This window comes from Humulus lupulus, chromosome X, assembly GCF_963169125.1.
Source record: "Humulus lupulus chromosome X, drHumLupu1.1, whole genome shotgun sequence".
Classification (NCBI taxonomy): domain Eukaryota; kingdom Viridiplantae; phylum Streptophyta; class Magnoliopsida; order Rosales; family Cannabaceae; genus Humulus; species Humulus lupulus.
This window is the reverse complement of record NC_084802.1, coordinates 234,781,061-234,808,208: the sequence shown is the minus strand read 5'-3', so window position 1 is coordinate 234,808,208 and position 27,148 is coordinate 234,781,061.

Here is a 27,148-nt window from a genome sequence, read left to right as displayed (position 1 = left end):
ATTCAGCAGTTGGGTCAGGTTGTACTCCAACTTGTTCATAACATAGTTGGTAGCGAATGCTGCAAAAGCTGGTGTGAGAGATTCAAGTATCACACTTGCTTGAGTTCTCTCATCAATGGTCGCACCATGGATTTTTGCATCGTGCAATATGTTGATCATGTCTAAGATATGTTCTCTGACAGAAACATTTTTCTTCATTTTCATATTCATGAAGCTTTTAGTAGCATCGTGTCTTATCAAATTGCTGGCCAAATATGCCTTGTAGAGATTCCCAAATCTCATAGGTTGTTTCAACAGTTTGAAACTTCTTTTGAAGCACATCACTCATACTAGCAAGCATATAACATTTGGCCTTATTGTTAGATAAGATCCAATTATCATACTTCTCTCTAGTAGTTTTGGCAGTAGTAAGAGCAACAACCTCAGGACATTCCCCATTAAGGACAAACATGTGGTTTTCACATATCAAAATAATGTTCATGTTTGATTTCCATTTCATGTAGTTATCACCAATCAATTTTTCATTAGCAAGTAAAGAAGTTATAGGGTTTGGATTAGACATATTGTTGAAAATTAAATAAATAAAATATAATGAATTAATGCATATAATAAATATTAGTTTATATTTGTAATAGTAAATATGATGCATGAATGCAACACATAAAATAACACACAAAGAAAAATAGTTACTAGTCCACTATAGATTAATTTGAAAATTAATGGACCGCCTTAGGGTAGGTTAGACTAATAAAAAATTAATCTTGAGACAAGATCTCATCACCATAAGTGAAAACTTTAAAAACTCCTTTTTTTCTCTTTTGAATTAAGAATTAGCATTAGTTTGATCAAGATGCACTAGTCGTGCTCGAAAGCCTAGATACATCTTCGGAGTGTAACCCATTATTTTTCGATCAATGACTTAACTTAAGAGTGTGCCTTAGAGTCAGTCAAACTTGAAATACATCACTAATCTTATTCTCTTATGAGAAGTCAACCTTGAGATAAAATAAACATATTTGGAAGTCTTTCCTTAGGGAGGCCGCAAACGGATGCGACAAGAGGCCCTTCCTATGCCTCTCGGTGTTCAACCAATAATGGAGACTATGAGACTTATTGTCATAATTCCCTCTCCCACTCACTATTTTTAAAATTGTATTTTTCTCAAAATCAATATTTTTCAATTTGGTTGTAAAACTAATTAAATTAATTTTACCAAATGTTATTCTCATAAATACTAATCCAATTATGCAAAATACATTACCCAAGATTGTATTTTACATTTTTTTAAATAGAATACCATTTTTTTAATAATATTTTTTATTAAATAAGAAAATAAACAACTTTAAATTCTTTGTACCATCTTAACTAATTAATACTGAATTAATTATATGAGTTATCAAATAAAAACATATAATCAATCCTAAGCATGTTTAAAAAAAATTCATGTCTTATATGTACTGTGTGGGCAATATGTATGAGATGTTATAATTCATGATAAACTATTAAACAATTTAATCATGTTAAAACAAATAAATAAATTCAGGTTGGGTGATTTATGTATTTCTAGAAAATTACAACACTTGCAAAAAAATACACAAAAATAATTAAACTAAGTCTTAATAAAGAGAAACTCCTTTGATCTTGGACCTTCTCTTTTAGCCTTTGGGTCATTACCATTTTAATTATCCATTATGAATTAAATAACCTTTTAATTATTTTAAAAAAATTTAAATAATAAAACTTTTGGTTTTAATACCCAACAAGTTATTGAGGCCCAATTGGAATTTGGACTCACCACAATTAACTGAAAAATTATAATTAAAACACTTTTAATTATATTGGGCTTAAACATGCCAAAATGGATAATTACACATCCATTAGGGTTTGCATGACACAAACCCTAATGGGTGTGTCAATTGTGGGCGGCGGGTGTCAGCCATAAGTGGCTGGCAAGGGTGTGGGGTGCAGGTAGAGAGGTACGCAGGGGCGCAGGGTGCAGGTGTGTAGGCGCGCTGGAGTCCCAGGGTGCAGGCGTGAGGGGTGCTGGTGCAGGCACGCATGGGTGCTGGGCACAGGCGCGCAGGGACGCTAGGCGCAGGCGCACAGGGACGCTGGGCACAGGCACGCAGGGACGCTGGGCGTAGGTGCGCAGGGGCACTGGGCACAGGCGCTGGCTCGGCATGGTATGAGGCAGCAGCTCGGGGCTTGGGACATTACAAAATTCTATCCAAAATTTAAATAAATAAATTACAAAATTCATATGCCCCAAAATGACTTACAATTTTTGTATATCTAGAAAAAAATTAAGAACTTTTCCTAACCCAAAAACACCATAAAAACCAACCCTTAAGAACATGAACGATTCATACCTAAACATCCATCCATTCATATATTACACATAATATAAAAAATGCATATGATACCCACACAATAATTAACATATGCAGGGATTGAACTTGTCTCTGGTACCAATTGTTAGGAACAGTTCCTAGTGTGTAGCAGAAATTGCGGTAATGGTAGTATTGTATACAACAAAAAAAATTCATATAAACAACTTTATATGAGAATCTTTTAATATGAAATATGTTAATCAATATATAATACATATCTGGAAAAATAATACGAAATGATTAACCTTGAATCTTTTTGTATATAATTCGATCTTCCAAGACGTTCTCTACACCTCAAGATGTGGGTCAGCACATAGAGAAAAAGAATCAAATTTGTAAATCAAAAGTATTCTTAACACATGACACTCTTGATTATAGGCTTAGAGAGAAAGTATTTCTTTTGTGAAAAAGATGATAGATTTTCTTCTCTGTAAAAAATTTGTTGTTTCTATTTTCTATCATATATAATATATAGACATTATTATCATAATAATAATAAATAAAAAATAATCTTCTTTAATAATAATAATAATGATAAAAGACAAAGTCTTACATTCCATTTTGAAACCCCTTTTTAAATGTTTTACTAATTAATTAAAAATAAAATAAAAAACCAATAACTGATCACATCAGTAGTGCAACACACATACACCAGTCCAAGCCCTATGTGTGTGGCACTATCCCTGAAAATGGGATTTGATTTTTCATGTGTTTTTATTTTAATTAATTAGTAATTATAAATTCAATTAAGGTATCATCTTTTTAAGGAAAATATAACAACATAAATTTCAAAATTCAAAATTTGAATTTTCATTATCATCTTATTATTAATTAAATAAATATAATAATCAAAATCAATTTTCACTATCCATAGTTATCTATTCACACTTAAATAAAATAATTGATTAAAATCAATTTCTTCTATTTCTACACAATTTCGAAAATTTCACAAATGCAATAATAAATTGGGCAACTTCAATTATCACATAATTTCACATTTATCCTGAAGAATAAATATTCTCTCAAATAGCTCATTCACAATTTGATCATTGTATCAACTCTAACCATGATTAGTGTTGATAGAGTCACCCGGGGACCAATGGACAATTAATTCCAAGGTCCTATAAATAAAATATTATTAACCAAAACTCTTTGATTCAATAATCATATTTATTAATCTCATGATTATTCTACTATAAATATTAGACTGAACTCTTGAGAATTAAGGACATATATTTATTGAGTACTTTATTGTAACCATAAAATATCCATTGATATAATTATTACATACAAATTAATCCACTATTGATGATTCATAATTAAGTGGGAATAAAATTATCGTTTTACCCTTTTAATTATATATTGATTCCTAGTGCACCATCGACTTTACTAGTGAAGGTTAATTAAAAATCTTATTATGAATTTTTCATCAATAACCTTTTTAGTTCCAAAAGCTAACCCAATAGGGAATCATCATTCAATCTAGGATTAAGATCATTTTGTATATGATCATCAATTGATGTGTTTTATAATACTACGAAACAGTATTTAAACAAGTATTATTAAATCACATCTGGTCCAGTTTTACATACTATTAGCATGCAAAGTACCTCCACTAAAGTGTCCTACTACACTAGCAACCCGGATCTAGGTCACATGTATTCGTAATACTAGTGGATTGTACTAGCAATAATTAATCTAAAGATTCCATAACTTTATTTTACTTCGAACTATTTAAGTTCATTGTCTAAAAATCAATCATCTCATACCAATATGAGATTAAGACCACATAGATAAACTTAGGAATTTTCTGATATTTACTTAATATTATTAACAATAATATAGTACATAAGCTACATATATACAATAATTCAATTCATTCATTTATTACATTAAAACTATTCTCAACTACAATTTCTTTAAGTGCACAATTCCCAAAAGATGGGCTTGACATGGCAATCCCGAAGCATCAGGGAATTCACCCAATCTGTATCGCATGGCTAAGGACTACGCATGACAACACGTGTTGATGCTACGGTACCTTTTAGCTCGCGTATATTCTAGGCTAATAAAATTGAATTCAAACCCCAGGATCTTTGGACCTTTGTCGTGGTAGCTAGCCTTTATTTTAGGTCGCTCTGTCGTCAAGCGAGCTAGATCATGGCCCAACAAAACAAAAATGTTGCAGGCTCTTTATCTCAGAGCAAGGATAAGGGCAAGCAGATCTCGTTTGAATCTCCTATTCCCAACTTTGGTCTAGTGATCGATAGGGAGATCGTAGTAGAACATGACGCCTTTTTCGAGGCAGAGCATATTGTGTCCAGAATAACGACTCAAGAAAAGGTGGACAAGATATTGATTATCCACAAGATCGAGATGGGGATTGATGGCCTTACTACCCGACCTCCGCTGGAAGGAGAGTGGAGCTGCGGCCCACTTCAAGATGACTGTGGAGCCTGGAGTGATGAGCATCTTAAAGAAGGTGCTTTCCTTCCCCTAGACCAGTAGTTTATAGAATTGTTAAACTACGTTGAACTGACACCATTCCAGCTCTCTCCAAACTCCTATCGACTTTTGATGGAGTTGAAATATTTATTTTTGAAGCACGAGTGGGAGGTCCCAAACTTGGCCGATATTATGTACTTCTTGTACCTCAAAGCTAGCCCTGGTCAGAAAGGGCGAGGTGATGGTTTCTAATACCTCACTCATTTCCCCCAACACGGCCTTTGTCATCGACCTTCCCAACCACCCAAATGACTATAAAGATCAATTTTTTATGTCGAATGGGTTCAAGATTTGCATTCACAGGTACATCAACCATCCTCGTAAGTCTCCTAACTCTCTAAACTCCATACATGAATTCCCTTATTTTTTTTATTATATTTAACCCTCCTAACTGAGTTTGTTCTTTGTGCATCCATATTCAAGAGGAAAGGGCGATCTGAGACACTTGGAGGTCAATACGAGACGTTGTCTCGTATTCCTTCGAAGGAGAAGGAATTCTTATGGGTGATGAACGATGCTACCATGGTGGCCTGCAATCTGATCAGTAAATATCAGACGCTGGCTATCAGAACCCGAGGTCCGCCCCCCGTACTTCCTGAGTTTCCCCTCCTCAAGAATTCATGCTCGCTGTTGAAGATGCCGAGGAGGAAGAAAAGGTAGCGTCGTTAGTGCGCAAAAAAAGAGCTCATGAGGATGGGCAACATCCTGACCCAGACCGAGTTGATTCAGGGGCAGCAACCGGCTCTTCTGACCAAGGTAACACTTATAGAGAATTAGATTGGGCTACTACCAGGTTTAGGCTAATCCAATTCAACCCATGCCAGATCGTGAGTCGACATCCAGTTGACCCGGAGCTGAACACAACCCTCCTCCAATGTATGGACCATATGGTGGTACGCTATAACCATAGCTACCTTTGATACACTATTGTGGAAGATAATACCCTTAGTTTTAGGTCCATTTTTTAGAAATATGGAACGAATCGCAGGACATGGCCTTCCTTACATCATGGTGTATTATCCCTTGGTTTTAGGCAATCCGTAGAAGAGTCAAGCTCGGAAGAAGAGCCTGAGCCCCTAAGACCTAGGGTGTGATAATTCTAGAGTCCCCGCACCCCACGTAGTCCAGGAGTTAGCGGTTCTATCAAATCTAGTTCATAACCCCGAGCTGATCGTAATAGTTTCCTCCTCTAGCTTGAAGGGTAAGGTTCTTGCCCTGTTCTTTTCTTTACATTATTTTGACAAACTATTTCTTGTATTTGAATCCTCTGCTCATTCCTTTGCAGATGAATTTGATGGGGTCAGAGTTGGACCCGTGCTAAAATGGGCTAGAATGTCAAAGAAACATGCCCCAAAGACTGAAACTTCCACCAAGTCTCCTGTCCAAGAAAAAGGTATCAGTTCCACCCTAGAGAAGCAACAGCAGGCTCAGCCCCTAGCTCCAGTAAGGACAGTCACCGTCCTTGAGGCTCCTCTTCCCCTTCCCTGACATGCACATGCCCCAGTTCCTTAGGTTATTTAGGGCATAGCCCCCTCCGTTCAGATCCCAGTAAAACCACTCGAGCTGGCAAGGATCCCAAAATCCTTCCGAGGGATTGTGTATGAGACGACGAGCCATATGGTGGGCTATGCATACAGAGCCAATGTTAAGGACCTGAGGGCCATGGAGGAGCATACTCCTGAAGATGTTCTCGGGTCTGCCATGGGAATGAACCTCACTGTGACCCACCATCGTTCCTCCTATAGTACTTCTTTTTCTTTTCCCTGTTCATTTTTTTTAACTAACCTTGACCTGGATTTTCCCTTTGCAGTCTGTCCTAGCTCAACTCTGCAGTATTGCTCGGGTTCGAGCCAAGAGGAATGAGATCCAAGCTGCTCTCGCTGCTTCCCAAGAAAATGAGAGGATTTCCAAGGCCGCCCTAGCCACCTCCTAGGAAAATGAGCGGGTTGCCAAGGCTACCTTGGAAATTTTCAAGGAGAACGAACGGATCGCCAAAGACCAGGTCGTGGAAGTGGGCCAACGATGGGACCAGCTGCAGCCCGAGAATAATAGCCTCAAAAAGAAACTTGATAATGTCGAGACCAAAGCCAAGGAAGAGGCCGAGATGGCGAGACTAGAGATTGCATACTCAAAAAATTCTCTAGAGGAGATTATCTACCGGTGTTGGGCTTTCAACCAGGATAGAGATTTTCCTTCATGGAGCCAGAGTTTTGGGAACCTTATCTTGCCAAGTTTAAGGTTTAAATCCCACAAGAACCTTTTGAGACCGTCAATGCTTTCGGAGCTTCTAAGGGGATGGCGAGGAGGTGACATCACTTGAGAAAGTTGACGGACCTCAGTGATGGTTTTTTTTGCTTATTTTACTTTTTTATCCTATAATTAAATCCTTAAGGATTGAAACATTCTCCTTCAGGCTCAAGTTGAGGTTTTTCCTCCTCGAGATAACTATGTACTTTTTAGTACATGTATGTTATTTTGTGATCTATTTGTGTTCCCCTTAATCTATTATTTTTCATGCTTATGAATCCTGAATTCTTGCACACTCAAAATCGTAGGGATTGTCTTTAGATCGGGAAAGGTTCATGATGGCTCGACAACATAATTTTAGTCGATAACCTACTTGTATCCAAGGTTTCCTAGTTGTCTTCTATGTTTTGTTTGGTCTTAGAAATTTCCCAAATTAGTTCGTATTTGGAATTATTTTAAAATTTTGAGCTTTAAAAAGTCGTTGAATAATCAATTTTTCCAAATTCCAAGTTTCAAACTTATACATGTTCTAGGTCGCGTTTACAAAATGAGCATGTGACACTTCGCAATAATGAGATGAAAATATAGACTACATAAAAAATCCAATGTTATTCAGATGAAATGACTTCTATAAATAATCCTTACATGGAACAGTACCAAAAATATTAAAGAAATAAGTAATTATGCCATATACTACTGATAGTAATTTTTAAGGTGCAAATCTTATTAGGTCCTTGGGACTATTTCTGCATTCAACCGAGCTAGTTAAAAGTTCCCTTCTCGTAGGATTTCACGATCTGGTACGACCCTTCCCAGTTCGGTCCTAGCACACCATCCTTAGGATCTTTACTTGCCAAAATTACCATCCGGAGAACTAAATCACTGAGTCTGGTTCTGCACTTTTTCACCTTCAAGTTGAAGTGGCAAGTGATTCTCTACTGATGATGGGCGAGCTGCAATTATGACGATTCTCTTTTTTCCTCGATCAAATCAAAGGATGCACTGAGTAGCTCGTGGTTTTGATATTGATCCAAGGTTTTCTGTCTATGGGTCGTCACCAGTGCCTCAATCGGGAGCATAACTTCACTTCCAAAGGTTAGAGAGAAGGGGGTATGTCCTGTGGAGGTGCGATGTGAGGTTCTATAGGCCCAGAGTTGTTGTGAGAGCTGTTCGAGCCATAATCCCTTGGCTTCATCTAACTGCTTCTTTACGCTCGCCTTTAGGGTTTTGTTTACAGCCTCGACCTGCCCATTAGCTTGCGGGTATGCAACCGACAAGAAACTCTTGGTTATGCTGTATTTTTCACAAAAGTTTGTGAAGGGACCACTATCGAATTGAGTTCTGTTGTTAGACACGATCTTCTTTAGGAGTCCAAATCAACATATGATATTCTTTACAACAAACTGAGGACTCTCTCCGAGGTTGTGGTCGCTTGAGGCTCGGTCTCAACCCAGTTCGTGAAGTAGCTGATGGCGATAACAACATAACAAACTCCTCCTTTTCCTATTGGTAAAGAACCAATCATGTAGAACCCTCATACTGCAAACGGCCAAGGGGATGAGATCATGGTTAACGATTTGAGTTTCTCTGGATTTTCCTTTATCCCCTTGTGTTGACTATAAACCCCATAAACTTTACAGCGAGACTCCAAAAGTGCACTTCTGGGGATTTAGCTTCATGTCGTACCTCCTTAATACGCCAAAACTGTAATGCCCCGGATTCCCTATTATGGTTAATGGCTGGATTAGTAGGCCGGGAGGGCCATAATTGTTTAATTATGCCATTAAATGTGTTTATGCACGCTTATGAGAATTATATTATAATATAATGTTAATTGTATGCATGTCGATGATTTGTGTTGAGACCACATTATGATGTGGGTTTGTTCGAGCTATTCGACATGAGACGATCGTAGAATATTGATTAGCGGTTTAGTCACAATAGGTTTAAGTGTCGGGACTTGGGTTGAGTCTCGGGGTGATTTTGATGATTAGAGCGTTACCGGGAGATAAAGGGTAACGGGATGTGAATTATTGGTATTTGAGAACATTAAGAATAGCAGGAATTAGAGAGCGTTAATTATGATTAACGAGTTAGGAGGAAAGTACCAAATATGCCCTTGGGAGCCTTTAGGAACTATTAATTGACCTAGGGGTAAAATGGACATTTCACCCCTAGGATAGATATAACTCTTGATTGCTGAAGAAAGTGGTGGAAAACAGAGTATGCAAAAGAGTTCTCCCGTACCTTCTTCTCCTCACCATTCTTTGTGGTTTTTGAACCAACTTTGAGGATTCAAGCTTGGGAAGCAGGCCTTGGGAGTTTGGGAGTGTGTTCCACCATTGAAGACCATCATAAGCCGAGCTTTGGGTAAGTTTTTAGCCATGGTTTTCTCTGGTTTGCCCTGTTTTGGTTTTATTTTGCAGCTGAGATTACTAGGGTGAATTCATGGTTTTGTTGGGTGTTTTGGCTAGGGTTCCCATGCTTGTGATGTTTGGGGTGTGTTGGGAAGGTTTTTGGGTTCATTTGGCATCAAGAATAGGATTTGGAAGCTTGGAAATCGAGTTAGAATCGAAGGAGTTGAAGAAGGTCGGTTCAGGGGAGATTGGGTCTGGAGGTAGCGCTATAGCGCCCACCTTAGGGCGCTATAGCGCTCCTCAGGAGGCTTTCTAGCGCTTGGGAGGTTCTGAGTATAGCGCTGTGGCGCTAGGGGTTGAGCGCTGTAGCGCTACCTTGTTTCTTCCAAACCCCGTTTTGAGTGTTTTTAAGGGTTTTTGACTTGGGGTTTCAATCCTTAAGGCCCGAGATCGAATCTACTCACCGTGTGGGCATGTTTCGAGGTCCTGAGGGTGGTGCTTAGGTTAAGACCCTATTATTGTGGATTCTCATTAATGGAGGTTATAATTGGTTGTGATTAGGTAACCGCTAAGGAACTAAAAGATCGATCGTTCTCAGGGGTCGTCTTTATCATACTTCTCGCTCGAACTTGAGGTAAGAAAACAGTGTATGGATACAGTTGCACCCTGTACAGATATATGACATGCATGGTTTGATATTGAGGCATGTTGGTTGATATATGTGAACGTGGATTGCATATTAAATGCTAATGAATGCTGATTACCTGTTTAAGACACTGACTAGTCAGGGACCAACTCTAAAGTCGATGATCACGCATTGAGTGGCTCTATGGCATTAATGCAGGACTGACCCTAAGGTCGAAGAACTTATAAGCGCTTGCCTGGTCTACGACCAGATAAATATAGCCAAGGTACATGACCCCGGTGACCGTTTGTCACATGGCTAAGGGACGTTGTCCATAGCTTCGACTCTAGAGTCGTGAGGAAGGTTATGTTGGTGACTATTCACCTTGCACCTGTCCTGATCAAACTTATGGAAGAATCATTTATTAGTTAAGCCCTGGTGACCCTATCGTCACATGGCTAGAGGGAGCGATGCTCATTATTGTGACTTTTGGTTATTGTCACCTATTTACCGGACTGATAGTCCTGAATGGTTATTATGATCGCTGTTGATATTATATCATGTTTTATTGTGTTTTCTTGCTGGGCCTTGGCTCATGGGTGTTACGTGGTGCAGGTAAAGGGAAGGAAAAGCTTAACCAGCCCTGAGTGGAGAGCTTGGGCGATGTTGTGTACATACAGGGCCGCTTGACCGCCACGGTCAAAGAGTTCTCAGAGGGACTAGGGGTTTACCCTATTTTTGCCGCTTAGGCCGGCGGAGTTTGTAAATCTGGAACTGTAGCGACTCTTTTGTATTACGAACTACTTGTAAACATTTTGAAAGGCTCATGAGCAGTTTATTTACTTAATGAAATGTACCCTTTCTTTTTTACTGGTTTTCTACCTTAACTTGATATTAACACTTAGATCACGTTTTTAACCAAAGGACTCGGGTAGCGGATCAAATTTCCGGTTCACCGTTCACCGTAATTGTTCTGGGGTAACCAGGGCGTTACAAAAACACTCCTCCATATTGGACACATGGTTACTGGAAGTCTTTGATTTAACGCGCATATCATCGACATACATCTCCATGTTTTTCCCGATCTGGTTAACGAACATTTTGTTGACTAACCGTTGGTATGTTACACCAGCATTCTTTAGCCCAAATGGCATAATTTTGTAGCAATATATGTTGTGCTAGGTCATAAAGCTTTTATGCTCTTAGTTAGCAGGGTTCATCGCGATCTGGTTGTATCCATAATATGTGTCCATGAAAGACATAAGCTCGTGACCGGCTGTTGCATCTACCATCTGATCAATTCTAGGTAAGGGGAAACAGTCTTTGTTGAGATTGGAGAAGTCAAAGCAAGTTCTCCACTTTCCATTTGGCTTCGGGACCAGAACGGGGTTAGCAACCCAGGTTGGATATTTTTCCTCCCTAATAAATCTGCAATTTAGTAGGAGAGCCACTTCTTCTTCTAAGGCTTCCAATCATTCTCTCCCCAAAAGCCTTCATTTTTGGGACTTCGCTGCTGGCACATTCTTGTCCAAGTTCAGAGTATGCATTAATACACTCAGACAAATTTGAACCATTTCTTCGTGCGACCAGGAGAAGACGTCCAGGTTCTTTCTCAAGAATTCGACCAACTCCTTCTTCCTTACAGCCCCAAGAATTTTCCCAACTTTTACAACTCTTGATGGTGACTCTAGGTCAATAGTGATTTCCTTGAGGTCCTGCACAGCTTCGAGCTCAGACATATCCTCACCTAATCGTGGATCAATGTCATCCTGTTAGACGACCTCATTATCTCATTCTTGAGGTTCTTCCGCCCCATGGGTAACTTCCATTACTCGAGGCTCCTCTCCTCCCTCGACTATGACCATTGCCTGCAGCCCGGGTTGTGATTTTCACTTTATGGCAATGCTGTAGAATTCTCTAGCAGCGAGATAATCTTCTCTCATAGTAAATATCCTTGAAGTTGGGGGAAGCTTCATCGACAGGTGTCGGATCGTGGTGATGGCCTCAAAAACCATACGAGCGGGTCATCCCAAAATCGTGTTATATGCAGCCGGAAAAACAATTATGATGAACTCGTGTATTTGGAACCAACTTGCGTATCATCCCCTAGCGTAACTACTACTCCGATTGTCCCTATGGCTACTGTTCCTTCTCCTGAGAATCCATACAAAGTCATTGAGGTCACCTTAAGATTGGTTACAGACAATCCCATGTTTTCTAATGTGGATGTGAATAGCACATTTACCAAGCTCCCATTATCAATCAATATCCTACGTACCCTTCGGTTGGCAACATGAACGGTTACCACCCGCAGGACATTATGTGGGAACTGAACATGGCTGGCATCCTCTTCCATGAAAATGATTGGTTATTTTTCCAATCGTTGTTGTTTTGATAACTGTTGCTCTGGAATAAATTCATAATCATTGTGGGTTTTCAACTCATGTATATATCTCTTTTGGGCTCCATTTCTCGTACTAACCAAATGGGGTCCTCTCGCAATAGTGGTTATATCTCCTCCTACTATTGGAGGAGGGTCAACTTGGTTCCCCTAATCTTTCTGAACTCTAGGCTCACCTATCAGAGTTTCTAGAGTTGGACGAGAATTCTGCCCGGTTGATTTATTGGGAGTGACTCGGTTTTGGGCATATTGGGCTAACGGTCCAGCCTGAATGAGAGTTGCAATCTTGTCCATTAATTGTCGGCAATCATCAGTATTATGGCTGATGTCATTGTGATATTGACAAAACTTAGAGGGATCTTTCTTCGCCCTGTGGTGCCTTTATGGCTTTGGTTTCTTCCATGGAAGGCGATTAGAGTTTGCCAGGAAAATATGCTCTCGTGTATCTATCAAGTTAGTGTAGGTGGCATAGATTAGCTTGAATTTTTCCCTAGGCTTGTTCTTCTTTGTGTTGCTTTGTCGCCCTCACCATTCCCTTTCGTCTTATTGTTTCCAATCTAGTTATTTTGGGTAACAGGTTGAGCCATAGCTGCACTTTTAACTCCAGCAAGCGGAATAGAGACCTGGCTAGTTCCTACAACAGTAGATCGCGCCTCCTCCAAATTTATCCATTCCTGAGCGTGGGCTAAGAACACATCTACACTTTTAACTCCTTTTTGTTGGAGCTCCTGCCATAAATTACCTCCTATCGAGATTCCCATCCTCATTGCCATGAGCTTGGAGCTATCATCAACATCTCTAGCTCGTGATGCAACGTTGGTGAACCTACTCAGATATGCTATTAACGACTCACCAGGTTTTTGTTTTATGTAGGCCAATGAGTCGGCCTCGACGCAAGTTTCATTTGAAGCTCAGAATTGTAACGTCCCAGAATTTCCTAATAAGGCTTAGGACCTTAATTAAGGGGCCAAGATGGTAATATATGGAATTATATGTTTAATTGTTATATTAAAAGTTAATATGTGAATTATGTGATAATACGACTAGTTGTGCATATTTAGGGGTATTAAATATGCATGTGGGCCTATTTCTTATTAGAAGGGCGATTTTGATAATTTGGCCCATTGTGGGCATAAATGTGTATTTATGTGCATAAATGTGTATTTATGTGCATATGTGTGATATATGTGAGAGACCATATTATTGTGTGGGTTTATTTTGGTTACTCGGCACGAGGCGATCCTAGGGAGCAAGCTAGCGAGAAAATGTCACAACGGGAACAAATATCCGGCTCGGGGTGAGCCTAGGGGTATTTTGGTAAATTAGTACATGACCAGGGATTATTGGGTAGTGGATATTTATTTGGTGTTTATTTAAGATAGCTAAGATTTATTTAAGGAAATGTTGAGAAATGATGGCAAATGACTATTCTGCCTCTATGGGCACTAGAGGGCAAGCTTTGGACTTAAGGGCATTTTATTCTTTTATGGGCTTTGTCTATACTTAGCCAAAATAGGAAACTAAAAAAAGAAAGGAAACAGAGCAAACACTTCCCCTTTCCCACTCTTACCCGTATCTCTCTCTACTACCTTGGGATTTTTCCATTTTGAAAGAGGAAAGCTTGGAGTTTGGAAGCTTGGGACTAGGAATTGGTGTAGCAACAACCTAAGGTTGTTCATAACAACAGAGGTAACAATTTAAACATTTGAATCTTTGAGTTTTCTGTGTTCTTGGTGTGTTCTTAAGCGTGACGGTTTGATTAATGATTTTGGGGATTTGTTGGAGTTTTTGGGATAAACTTTGGAAGGTTTTGTTGCCTTTGATGAGTAGAGTGGATTTCTATGGTTAATTATGGGTTTGGAGGTCTTGAGGGGCGGATTTTTGGAGCTTTGGCTTGGGGAAATTCGAAGAGAGAAACCCAGAAAATCGTAATTCTGGTATCAGTGCTATAACGCTTGGTTAGGAGCGCTAGGCTACGATTTTAGGGGCTAGAGTCTCTGTCTCTAGCATTGTAGCATCCAACAGGTAGCGTTGTAGCGCTACTCAGATTTCAAAACTTGATATTTTGGTACTTCTTAGGGTTTTTGCTCAAGGGCTCGGGGGACGATTTCACCACCCTGTTTGGTGGAATTAGAGGTCCCAAGGGCGCAGGATTAGTCCCCGGATTGGGCTTTGAATTTTAAAACTCATCGAAGTAACATTTATGGATTGTGACTAGGTGTTCACTAGGGCTCAGAACAGGATCGTGCTCGAGGGTCGTTCTTGTCTACACTTACTTAGACCTAAGGTAAGAAAACTGCACCCAATACATGTTATATGTGATTAGGGCTTGGCTCAACTGTTATATGTTGTTATGAATAAGGCTTAGGACCTCATGATGTGTATGCTAGGCTATTAGTTCACATGTTTGCTGATATATGCTTAAGTGTTTTATAATCGTTGCATAAACTCTATGGTTAAGGCATGTGAACCCGTTAAATAGGTATGTTTACTGTTATGGAAATGTCTATTCAGTGGTATTATACGATTAACATGCATATGTGCTTAGTTTATCGAGATGTGCTGCTTAGGTCGTTGATGTAACTTTTGATGTGTATAATTACCTTTTTAAAAGTTTAGTTGTAATATTTTAGGATCCCATGTTTATGTGAAACTTTTTAAATAAAAGTCAACAGTTCTTTGACCAAATTTTTAACCCTAACCCTTGTCACTAACCTTAGTTACACATTTTAAACCAAATGACCTGATTAGCAGGTCTGACACAATTTTAAGTACACAGTGTAACGATCCTGGATTAGGAGGGCGTTACAACTTGGTATCAGGGCCGCCAAAGGTTTATGGGTTCCTGAAGACTGACTGGGCATGTACACTCGCCACTAAATACAAGCTTGTCTCAGGGTTCGGTAACCGTTATGTGTTTATAAGTTTAACTGTTTAAACCTGATATGAATGCCTTATCTGCATGCTTGTTTAGGAAGCATGAGATAATCTGATAGGGCCTGGCCCTTGACTGCTGCATGAGTATTAAAGAACGTGCTTATTATCATCGTTACTGCTTGTGGATGCAAGGGAACTGCTTATTAGCGCTATTATTTGTCTATAGGCCAGGGGAAAATGTTTATTAGCATTGTTATTACTGACAGGAATTAAAAGAACATGTTTATTACCTAAGTTGGACTTGTGAAAATACTTGGATATGTCTGTATGTATGGTTACTTGCTGATGGATATCAAGAGATGCTTATTAGCACTATGAATGAATATATATTATGATGGCATGCTTATTAGCATTGCATATGTTTGTTATCTGGTGATCTTGGACCATCAGGCGGCAAGATGTATAGTTATTACTTACTTAACGACTGATTTGATCTTTGTAGTGTGATTTGAGTGTCAACATGAATCCTCGTAGGTCAGAGAGATTGGCTGGCCAAGAGCTGTAGGCCAGTGAAGGGAATGACTAGGGCAAGGCCCCACCGCCAGCTCTAGAGAACTGGCAACAAGTTCTTGCTGACATATAAGCGAGGTTAGAGAGGCAGGAAGAGATACACCTCTTGAGACAGCAACAGGTTCCAGCACGGAACCTACAGGGTGCGGTACCTGCAATGTCACAGCTAGAGGTACCGGCAATTGTACAGCCCTAGGCAGGGGGAGACAGGTGGGAACCGTTGTATGAGAGGTTCAACAAGCAACACCTTTTAGTTTTTTAGGGCAGTTCTGATCCACTGAAGGCTGAGCAGTGGATTACCATGATAACAACTATCCTAGACTTTATGAGGGTAGGTGGTAATGAGAGAGTGGCCTGTGCCACTTATATGTTTCGAGAGGATGCCCGAATATGGTGGGAGGTGGTATCCCAGACTAGAGTAGTTACCACCATGGAGTGGGAAGAATTCAGAACCTTATTCAACGAGAAATACTACAATGATGCAGTTAAAGCTGCAAAGGCTGAGGAGTTCAGCAGGTTATTTCAGGGTAACATGACAGTGACTGATTACGCCCTGAAGTTTGAAAGATTGGCAAAGTTTTCCAGGGATCTGGTGCCCACTAATGGGACCAGAAGTGAGAGGTTTCTTTAGGGGCTACAACCTATGATAGCCCGGGACGTTCGTATTACTACTGTGCCAAGAGTGACTACCTATGCACAGGCTATGGAGAAGGCACTTACAGCTGAGAGCGCTAAGAATAAGATCTGGTGTGATAATGTGGCCAGAAGAGATTCTAGGAGGTCGGGATCTCCATTTCTAGGTTTTGGAAGGGGCAGAGGCACCAGTGTTTAGAAGAGAAAGACCCCACACACAGTTTCAGCTTCAGGGCCGGATAGGAGGCCACAGGGTATACAGATGGGCCGCGAAAGTGGTGGTGAGACATGGAGGGCATTCCCACAGTGTCCTAGGTGCAGGAGGCGCCATGTTGGGGAATGCGGGGCGAAGGCCTATTTTGTTTGTGGCAGTACGGGGCACTTGAAGAAAGATTGTCCGAAAGCCAGAAAGAAGGAGCCGAAGAAAGTGGACAGCCTAATGTCAGCTCGGGTGATCACTTTGACCCAGACAGAGACCGAGGCTAGTCTCTCAGTGGTTACAGGTCAACTTTCTAATGTTGGAACCTTTTATATTGTTCTTATTTATTTGGGTGCTACGCATTCCTTTGTTGCTAGTAGGATTATAGATGGGTTGTGTAGACCTTGTGATTTCTATACTGTAGGGTTTGGTACGATATTGCCTACTGGGGAATTAGTGGTATCCAGGAGATGGATTAGGCCATTACCAATTACAGTGGATGGCAGGGAGTTATCAGTTGACTTGGTGGAGTTGGAGATGACCGATTTTGACATAATTCTTGGTATGGATTGGCTAGAGAAATATGGGGCATCGATAGACTGTAAGAAGAAGATGGTAATTTTTGAGCCAGAGGGTGAGGACCCCTTTGTTTTTGTTGGCACTGTGCATGGACCCCGTATACCTATGATATCAATACTTAGAGCTAGAGACCTGTTGCAGGGGGGATGCATAGGGTTCTTAGCTAGTGTGGTGGATACCACTCGGGTCATGCCTGTGGGACTAGAACAAACTCAGTTAGTCTATGAGTTTCTTGATGTGTTTCCAGAGGACCTACCAGGGTTACCTCCACATAGGGAGATTGAGTTTGTAATCGAATTAGTGCCAGGGACAAAGCCAGTGTCTAGGGCACCTTACAGGATGGCTCCAACAGAGCTGAAGGAACTGAAGGTTCAGCTGCAGGAGTTACTGGACTTGGGTTTTATCAGGCTCAGTTTCTCACCATGGGGCACACTGGTTCTCTTTGTGAAAAAGAAAGACGGTTGTCTGAGGATGTGCATCGATTACAGAGAATTGAATAAGTTGACTATCAAGAACAGATATCCTCTGCCAAGGATTGATAATCTGTTTGACCAGTTGCAGGGTAGAATGGTATTCTCTAAGATAGATCTTCAATATGGTTATCACCAGCTGAGGATCAGAGAGGAGGATATACTAAAGATAGCTTTTCCCACCAGGTACGGGCATTATGAGTATTTGGTGATGTCATTTGGGTTGACTAATTCCCCGACAACATTTATGGATTTGATGAATAGAGTGTTCAAGGACTACCTGGACCAGTTTGTGATCATCTTCATTGACGATATATTGATATATTCTCGGATGGAGACAGAGCACGAATGTCACCTCATATTGGTATTACAGAGGTTGAGAGAGCACATGATGTATGCAAAGTTCAAGAAATGCGAGTTTTGGTTGCCACAGGTGACTTTCTTGGGTCACATAGTAAGTAAAGATGGAATTAAGGTGGATCCAGCAAAGATTGAAGCGATCAGAGATTGGCCAAGACCGAAGAATGCTTCAGAGATCAGGAGTTTCTTGGGTTTGGCGGGGTATTACAGGGGCTTTGTGGAAGGGTTCTCCAAGGTTGTGTCATCATTGACAGAGTTGGCACGCAAGAATAAAAAAAAATTTGGTCGGAAAAGCGTGAAGAAAGTTTTCAGAAGCTCAGGGAGAGTTTGATCACCGCACCATTTTTAAGCCTTCCTACAAATCAAGGTAAGTTTATGGTTTACTATGACACTTCGAGGCAGGGTCTGGGTTGTGTACTTATGCAAACAGGAAAGGTGAATGCCTATGCATCACGTCAGATGTAGGACTATGAGCAGAGATACCCCACACATGATTTAGAGCTGGTAGCGGTTATTTTTGCACTGAAGGTGTGGTGGCACTATCTATATGGTGAGAAGTGTGAGATAAATACTAATCACAAGTGTTTAAAGTACTTCTTCACTCAGAAGGATCTGATCATGAGGCAGAGACGTTGGTTGGAATTGGTAAAAGATTATGATTGTGAGATTCTTTATCACCCTGGGAAAGCCAACATGGAAGCAGATGCCTTAAGCCGGAAGGGTCTGGGACAGTTATATAGTGCCAGATAGACATCGAGGAAGTTGGCTGATGAGATGACTCGAGCGGGGATTGAGTTAGTGGTAGGCCGGTTGGCCAACATCACTTTACAGTCTACTCTCTAGAGAGAATCAAGTAGAGACAGTTAGATGATCCATAGTTGGGGTAGGTTGGGAAGGATGTCCTAGCTAGAGTAGCTAAGGACTATACGGTGTCAAGTATGGGTTTGCTAAGATATAAGGGTCAGATTTGCATTCTGATGGACACCGAGATCAGATGAGAGATTCTAGATGAATCTCACACCACCCCTTATTCTCTACATCTAGGCACCACAAAGATGTACCAGGACCTGAGGGTGTTATATTGGTGGCCTAGGATGAAGAGGGATGTGACTGAGTATGTAGCAAGGTGCCTGACCTGTCAACAGGTCAAGGCTGAGCATCAGAGGCTGGCAGGACTGTTACAGCCTCTGGATATTCAACAGTGGAAGTGGGAAGATATCACGATGGATTTTGTGGTAGGCTTGCCTAGGACGGTTATCCAGCATGATTCTATTTGGGTCATTGTGGATCGATATACGAAATTAGCTCATTTTCTACCAGTGAAGACGAATTACACGGTTGACCAGTATGCAGATCTCTATGTGAAAGAGATAGTGTGCCTTCACGAGACTCTGAGGTCTATCGTGTCTGATAGAGACCCTATCTTTAATTCCAAGTTTTGGGGAAGTTTGTAGAGGGCGATCGGTACACAACTGAAGTTCATCACAACTTATCATCCTTAGACTGATGGTCAATCTGAAAGGACTGTCCAGATATTGGAGGACATGCTGAGAGCATGTGTGTTGGACTTTGAAGGGTCCTAGAGTAAATATTTTCCTTTGATAGAATTTTCTTATAACAACAGTTACCAGTGTACCATTGGGGTGGCACCTTATGAGATGATATATGGTAGGAAGTGCAGATCGCCCATACACTGGGATGAGATGGGTGAAAGAAAATATTTAGGTCCTAATGCAGTTCAGAGGACCACTAAGGCTATCAAGAAGAATAGAGCTCGGATACTCGCTTCTCAGAGTAGGCAAAAGAGCTATTCCAACCCGAGGCGGAGGAACATGGAGTTCTAGGTGGGAGACAATGTCTTCCTTAGGGTATCACCTCTGAGAGGGGTGAAGAGGTTCAGGACGAAGGGCATGCTGAGCCCCATGTTTGTGGGACCGTTTGAGATCCTGGAGAGGATCGGGCAGGTGGCCTACAGGTTGGCCTTACCACCTGCACTGTCTACTATGCATAATGTATTCCATATTTCCATGTTGAGGAAGTATATGTCACATAGAATATGTGTGCTGAGTTATGAGGATCTGGAATTGGAGGCAGACTTGTCTTTTGAAGAACAACCAGTTCAAATTCTTGATAGGAAGGACAAGGTCCTAAGGAACAAGACTATACCTTTAGTTTAGGTATTATGGAGGAACAACAAGGTTGAGGAAGTGACCTGGAAGCTGGAGGCAGATATGCGAGCTCAGTTTCCTGAGTTGTTCAGGTAAAATTTCGAGAACGAAATTTCTACAAGGAGGGGATAGTTGTAACGTCCCAGAATTTCCTAATGAGGTTTAGGGCATTGATTAGGGGGCCAGGATGGCAATATATGGAATTATGTGTTTAATTGTTATTATGTGAATTATGTGATAATATGACTAGTTGTGCATATTTAGGGGTATTAAATATGCATGTGGGCCCGTTTCTTATTAGAAGGGTGGTTTTGATAATTTGTCCCATTGCGGGCATAAATGTATATTTATGTCCATATGTGTGATATATGTGAGAGACCACATTATTATGTAGGTTTATTTGGGTTACTCGGCACGAGGCGATCCTAGGGAGCAAGCTAGCGGGAAGAGGTCACAATGGGGAACAAATACCCGGCTCGGGGTGAGCATAGAGGTATTTTGGTAAATTAGTACATGACCAAGGATTATTGGGTAGTGGATATTTATTTGGCGTTTATTTAAGATAGCTGAGATTTATTTAAGGAAATGTTGAGAAATGGTGGAAAATGACTATTCTGCCTCTATGGGCATTAGAGGGCAAGCTTTGGACTTAAGGACATTTTAGTCTTTTATGGGCTTTGTCTACACTTAGCCAAAATAGGAAACTAAAAAAAGAAAGGAAACAGAGCAAACACTTCCCCTTTCCCACTCTTACCCATATCTCTCTCTACTACCTTGGGATTTTTCCATTTTGAAAGAGGAAAGCTTGGAGTTTGGAACCTTTGGACTAGGAATTGGTGTAGCAACAACCTAAGGTCGTTCATAACAATAGAGGTAACAATTTAAACCTTTGAATCTTTGAGTTTTCTGTGTTCTTGGTGTGTTCTTAAGTGTGAGGGTTTGATTAAGGATTTTGGGGATTTGTAGGAGTTTTTTGGATTAAACTTGGTTAGGTTTTTTTGCCATTGATTAGTAGAGTGAATTTCTATGGTTAAGTTTGGGTTTGGAGGTCTTGAGGGATGGATTTTTGGAGCTTTGGCTTGGGGAAATTCGAAGAGAGAAACCCAGAAAATCGAATTTTTGGTATCAGCGCTAGGTTGGGAGCGCTACAAAGATATGCTGCAATTTTGGGGGCTAGTGTCTCTGAATTTTGTTCTGTGGCGCCCAATAGGTAGCGTTGTAGTGCTACTCAGCTTTCAAAACTTTATTTTTTGGGTACTTTTTAGGGTTTTTGCTTAGGGGCTCGGGGGATGATTTCACCACCCCGTTTGGTGGAATTAGTGGTCCCGAGGGCGTAGAATTGTTCCCCGGATTGGGCTTCGGATTTTAAAACTCATTGAAGTACCATTTATGGATTATGACTAGGTGTTTGCTAGGGCTCAGAATGGGATCATGCTCAAGGGTCGTTCTTGTGTACTCTTACTAGGACCTGAGGTAAGAAAACTGCACCCAATATGTGTTATATGTTATTAGGGCTTGGCTCAACTGTTATATGTTGTTGTGAATAAGGCTTGGGACCTCAGGATGTGTATGCTAGGCTATTAGTTCACATGTTTACTGATAAATGCTTAAGTGTTTTATAATCATTGCATAAACTCTATGGTTAGGGAATGTGGTCCTGTTACATAGGTATGTTTACCGTTATGGAAATGTCTATTCAGTGGTATTATACGATTAACATTCATATGTGCTTAGTTTATCGGGATGTGCCTATCCACATCTGTTTTCTGTATTGAGATATGTAATCTTGGATCAGGGCTTGACTTCTGAGTCAAGGACGGCAATAGCGCGTTGTGCGCTGGTCGAGAGGCTTAGGCCTAAACCAGTAACATACTATTACGTTGATCGACTCTAAGGTCGATAATAAACCAAGGGGTTGGGCTAGCTCTATGGCTAGTGAGACAAAGCCAAGGTCAAGGGCCCCAGGTGACTCTATGGTCACATAGCTCGGGCATAGGCCCGGGTTTTGGTTCTAAGGCAAACTGGTTGGGGCAGCGGCCCCAAGTTGATCCAATGATCAACTGCTTGAATTTAAGTGCTAATATCTATGGATTGTTATTACTGATTGTGCTGAATGTATGTTTTAAAGTTTACATTTTTTTATTTTTCATGTTGAGTTTTCTTGTTGGGCCTCGGCTCACGGGTGCTTTGTGGTGTAGGTAAGTGAAAAGGAAAGCTTGACCATCCATGAGTTGGGGAGCTTCGGTGGCGTCGTGTACATATGCAGCTACTCGACCACCACGGCCGGGTTTATCTCAGATGAACTAGGGTTATAGCCTTGTTTTGCTCCTTAGGTCAGCTGATTCAACTTTTTATGTGTATAATTACCTTTTTAAAAGTTTAGTGGTAATATTTTGGGATCCCATGTTTATGTGAAACTTTTTAAATAAAAGTCAACGGTTCTTTGACCAAATTTTTAACCCTAACCCTTGTCACCAACCTTAGTTACACATTTTAAACCGAATGACCTGATTTGCAGGTCTGACACAATTTTAAGTACACAGTGTAATGATCCTGGATTAGGAGGTCATTATAGGAACCCTCTCTTGAACTCAGAAGACAACTTCCTCCACAAGCTAATTGAATGTCTTTTGTATTTTTTTGAACCACTGTCTGGCAGGTCTGGTCTAAGTTACGAGAAACAAAACACATCTTAGGTCAAACCCAACATTGTGGGCCATCATCAGCATATTGAACGTCCCAAGGTGATCGTATCAATTTGAGTTTCCATCAAACGCAGGCATGGTCAGCATCTTAAAGCCAACAGGATACGGAGCAAGCGCAATGTTTGGGGCGAAAGGATCGAGCTCCTCATTGGAATCACAATCATCAATTCCTTTTTCGAATAAAACCTTCTTAATCTACTCCTCCATCAAGGCTAGTCACATGAGGGTTGGATGTTTGTGCTCAAGGTTAGCTGGGGGTTGTTCTCCAGCCCCCATCCTATTCTACATGTTAGATGGATTATTTTCCCTCCAAGTTCGAGCTTGGTTAGGTGGGCCATTCCCAATGCCGCGCACGATAGACCTCCCCCATGCTGAGTGTAACTCGTGTTATAATTACAAGCTGGATACCTCCTTTGTGAATTAAAATGGTCGCGCAGGTTGAGATGTGGATCAGAACTAGGACTTTGTGCCGTACTCAGTTGATTCCTTAGGTCACTTTCAGATCTGCCTCCACGCTGGCTCCCCATCCACTATTTTCCATTAGCGAAACTTACGACCTGCGCCTGAGATCAAGGACCTGGATTATCAGCGCGAGGTCGTGGGACATAGATGTCCACTGATGGGGCAGGATTCCTCCTGCTATTCCCCTAAACTAGAGCGTATCTCTTAGTGTGCGGTGGTGTTGGATTTCTAACCAGTGATAGCGAGTGTCTTATCAGAGAGGCTATCCTCATCCCATCAAATTGTACTAAATTAACCTATCTCAGTTCTACCCCGATCTCCCGATTCCTCTGTGCCTGTGGTTTTTGATCACTGTACAAATGGATTTGCTGGGGCATTTTGTCTTCGTGAATTTTTTCCAACTCACCCTATTTGGTGGTTGTGAACATTCCTTGGAATCTTTTCGAAAGGCACGGAGTTGGGGATCGCAGTTCTGACCGATCGAATAACATGAGGATCATAATTAACTGTGATGATTAGCAGGCTGAGCACTCTGCTGATTTCTCTCTGAAGGTACAGAGCTCAGAGTTACGGTTTTTACAGAACGATTGGGATTGCGTCGTTTATTCTTGTGCGACCTATGGCACCTACTTTGCCTCTTTCTAACATTGACATCGGTTGCAAGAGGTGGTAACTAAGCCAGGACTTCCTCAATCTGCCAGTTAGCCCAAGCGAGATGGCTCCTTAATTGAGCATTCTCCATCTTGATGGTTGTTAGATGTAACACCCTAGTAATCAAGGCCGTTACACAGTGTGATTACGAATGTGCAAGACATGCTAATCAAGTCATATAGTTTAAAACGTGATTCTAAAGTCATAATCCGGTTAGGGTTAAAAGATTTTGGTATTAAACAGGAAATTTCTCATTTAAATAAACATTTAGTACATGGGATCCCAAAAACAGGTTTTAAAGCACAATTTACAAAATTTCAAAGTTATATACAACCACAAGCCAGTCTAATGGAAAAATACGCATTTCAGGTTTTCCTGTCCCTGCACTATCCCTCGGTCGTTGTGGACGAGCAGCTGACTATGTACATTTTGCTCCAGAGCTCTCCAACTCAAGATTGGTCCACCTTGCCCTTGCCTTTACCTGTACCACGTAGCACCCGTGAGCCAAGGCCCAGCAAGAAAACCATAATGCAGAGCATAAACAAAACAGACAATCAAATAATCCATAAAGTTGTTAACCAGGTATTTAGCATGCCATAATAGTCATCTAATCAAAGAGGTCGATCAACTATTCATAAGCCATTCATCTAAGTATTAAACAAGCTATAAAGAACAGACAACAATGGTAACATATCAATATTCATCGTATAATACTCAGGGTCGACGCCCTTAGGCCACACCCTCTATTTTACCCACTGTCTCTGGTACACGTAGGCCGAGCCCAGTGTTTAACCCACTGACTCCAGCCCGCTTAAGCTGAGCTCAGTGATTATTTAGCTGTCCTTAGCTACAAATGGCCGAGCCACGTCCTATGCGCAAATATCAGTCTCGGCACTCTTAGGCTATTTATTTCATGCTCAAATGGCATATCACAATCACACAACATATGCATTCAAATATAGGGAATCTCAGTCCCACACAGTCACATAAGGGTGTTGTTTTCTTACCTTTGATTCCGAGTGCTTTAGTTACTACGAAAGACCCTCGAGCACAATCCCGTTCTGAGCCCTAGCGTACTCCTTAGAAAGGAATTCCACCCTAGGTTGCCTCCAATGCTACTCCGAGCTCCAACCCTCAACTCCCAAGCTAGTGTTCCTCAAACTTCTTCCCAAATTCAAAATTTCTAACTGTGGATGGCTGCTAATCCCTTCTTCAAATTGATTTCACCCTTTAACTCCTTCCAAACCCAGCTCTCATGACTTGTGCTCTATTTCTCTCTTCTTCAGAATTGAACCAAATGACCCAAGAAAAAATTATGGAAAAGTCTAACATGTGAGAGTCTTTTCCCTTAGCTGTGGTTTTCTAATTTTAATACCAAAATACAATCCTACCCCTCCTCAAACTGAGCCAAACAATAAACTTCAAGGGTAGCTAGGTCATTTCACCACTCTAACAGAAATACCACTTTTCCCTTTTTAATTTCACTAATACCTCTAACACTAAGGTTACTAATGGTTACCAACCTCAACTAAATATCACTTACCACAATCATGACTCTCAACTAGTACCGCAGAGCAGGATCACCTCATGCCAAAAACACGGAACATAACCCAAAATCATACCCTCAACGGGTTCAAATTACAAATATGCCCTTCCGAACTAATCAGGGCCCACATGCATAATTAATACTCAAAAACGTACATTTAATCATTTATTCACATATAATCATGCATATAAACATTAAATCATACATAAATACCAATTATGCCCTCTCGGCACGCTAATCAAGGCCCTTAAGCCTTATTAGCAATTGTGGGTCGTTACAACTATCCCCTCCTACTGAGAATTTCGTCCTCAAAATTTACCTGAATAACTCGGGATACTGATCCCGCATTGCTGACTCAAGCTCCTAGGTCACTTCCTCGACCTTGCTATTCCTCCATAATAATTTAACAAGAGGAATCATCTTGTTCCGTAGAACCTTGTCTTTCTTATCTAAGATCTGAACTTGTCACTCCTCATAAGACAAATATGTCTGCAATTCCAAGTCTTCATATTTCAACACATGCATTGTATTTTAAACGTACTTCTGAAGCATAGAAATATGGAATATGTCTTGAACTCTCGTCAACGACGGGGGCAAGGCTAACCTGTAAGCCACCTGCCCAATCTTCTTTAGGATCTCAAAGGGTCCAATTAATCTAGGGCTCATCTTGCCCTTCTTCCCAAACCTTCTCACCCCTCGTAGTGGTGAAACTCACAGAAACACGTGGTCCCCTACCTAGAACTCCATGTCCCTATGCTTAGGATCAACGTAACTTTTTTGTCTGCTCTATGAAGCGAGCATTCGAGCTCGAATCTTCTCGATAGCTTCATTAGTCTTCTGAACCATGCCTAGTCCCAAATACCTCTTCTCATTCATCTCATCCCAATGAATGGGTGATCTACATATCCTCCCATACAACATCTCATATGGAGCTATTCCAATTGTTGATTGATAAATATTGTTGTATGAAAACTCAATGAACGGGGATACTTACTCCAAGACCCCTCGAAATCAATCACACATGCTCTAAGCATATCCTCCAACACCTGAATCATCCTCTAAGACTGTCCATCAGTCTAAGGATGAAAGGTCATGCTTCACTTCAACTGAGTCCCCATGGCCTTCTGCAATCCACCTCAAAACATGGAAGTAAAGACAGGATCCCAATCTGACACTATTGACTTGGGAACCCCATGGATACGTACGATCTCCCTCACATATAGCTCTGCATACTGGTCCATAGTATAAGTCGTCCTCACCCACACCCACACCGAGACATGAAGCTCGACCATCCTGGGTAAACCTCCCACAAAGTCCATCGTAATATCCTCCCATTTCTACTCGGGAATACCCAAAGGCTGCAGCAACCCCGCTGGTCACTGATGCTCAACCTTCACCTGCTG